Genomic DNA, 1,828 nt, shown 5'->3' on the forward strand with positions numbered 1-1,828 from the left:
GAATACCGCAGGGGTCAAGGAAGGAGCTGTGAAGACTGATAAACGATAAGTGGAATACGGCGCTCGTGGATGTAAGGGCTTTGGAACGAGAGAGGGCGACGCACTCGGCTGTGGTAAGACCTCCGCCTCATCCCAAAAGAGAATGTTTTGTTTTATTGTACGAGTTCTTATCAAACGACCAAGAGGCGCCGCGTACTTCTGTTATCTAGGTTATTGTAGCGTGGTCCGACCGCTTGAGAAAGCGCTGAAGCAAAATACTGTCCCGGACGGTGTCATGTCTGTCATGAAGTTGGATGCAGGCTACTCGTGGTCCTGGAAGCATGGGCACATTCATGCATCTATTTAGGAAATGGGTCATTGCAACTTTCTTCTGGTCATCTCTCTTCTGTTCTGTTCTGCCCTTATATATAGCTATAGCTATAGTAGCTACAATACTGTTTTAATTTGAAGTCATTTGCTGTGAAATGATAATCATGTTGTTGTTCTTTAAGTGAGCGTTAGGCTCGCAATTCAGCTAGACTCAATTCGTGGAGAGCTTTTGCCAAATGCGTTTGCCAATTGTTTGGAGCTCCCCAGCTGGACATTTTACGCATGGGAATGGATTGTTTACTTTACAGGCAGGCGCAGCTGCCGGTGTGAGCGCGATAATTGGCAATGAATCTCGCGATGATCAACTCAATTAGCGGCCCCGCAGTGAAGGTTCTTTGTCCACCGAGGGAGCTCCACGATATCAGAGACGCACACAGTGCGTAAATGCGCGTCACTTCAAATCCAGAGGAGGGGAGAGGAGAAGAGAAGAGAGTTGGGGGGAGAGAGGAGAAGAGAGGAGAGGACAGGAGAGGAGGAGTCCAGAATCCAGATTATGTGGCCCATTTACTTAATATATCTGAGCACCATATTTAGTCTCTGTAGGCTACAGCCACAAGCCTTTGCTCTATCTCCTGTGCAGCCATGTGCGCACTTGGTTGAATAATTCATAATAATGGTGACAGGCTGGAATCCTTTAACTTATGGAATATTGATGCACAATTATGATGTATGAATATGTATGAGAGATAGACTGACCATCCTTTGGATCCCATTATTCATCTACTTTGGCAGCAGTTTCATGGGATGGAGGAGGATGGGCCAGGTCAGGTCAGGTAGACCCAGGGGGGAGGGGGGTTATAATAAGTTATAGTAATTCCCCTGAACAATAATATTGTAATATTTTTCTGGTAGAATATGGACACGTCTATGAAGTCGCTATGTAGGCTACTTCCATAGGCCTGCTTTATCTAGAGCAGTTTAGTAGCTGTTAGTAGCTCAGGTCAGGCAGAGCTGGGAAGCAGCCCAGCCCAGGACATGCAAGAGATATTCAGTGAAACACAGTTCAAGTGGAAATCCTTGGATGCTATTGCTGTGTTGTTTTTGCACTGCATTTTTCCATAGATCACCTCTCAGTCAAACAGTGTGTCCAGTAGCCTTTTATCTATCCGACATGTTTTTCCTTGGATCGATCAAGTTTGAGTTCCTGTAGGTGGCGCTGTTTTCTTTACCTGTTCAGTCATGGTGGCTATCGCTGCTCATGCTAACCACCCAGTTTTCCTGTTTCTTCCAAACAAACCATTGTTGCCGCAGGAAATATGAAACGCATCATTTCATGTGTTCAAACGTTTTCACGTCAAGGACATGTAAACTGACATAAATTAGGCCACGGACCCCTATTTGACCAGGGTCCTCATCTGATAAGAGGAGCCTGCAGTGGGGTGTCTGCCATGGCTCCTGCAAGACAGGGCCAGGAGAGTGGGAGGGTCATCAAGACAGGACCAGGAGAGTGGGAGGGGCA

At 46.6% G+C, this 1,828-nt stretch overlaps 1 protein-coding gene across 2 annotated transcripts in view; it reads left to right on the forward strand.

The window, feature by feature from the left end:
* rassf4a (Ras association domain family member 4a) overlaps positions 1–1,828 on the forward strand; it is a 37,814-nt gene continuing 35,986 nt past the window's right edge. For both annotated transcript variants that reach the window (XM_083658163.1, XM_083658164.1), the window contains exon 1: positions 1–113. The gene's annotated coding sequence lies outside the window, so the exon portion shown is untranslated. The remainder of the gene's footprint in view (positions 114–1,828) is intronic.

Source organism: Poromitra crassiceps (genome assembly GCF_964638095.1).
Source record: "Poromitra crassiceps genome assembly, chromosome: 22".
In the NCBI taxonomy this organism is placed as follows: Eukaryota; Metazoa; Chordata; class Actinopteri; order Beryciformes; family Melamphaidae; genus Poromitra; species Poromitra crassiceps.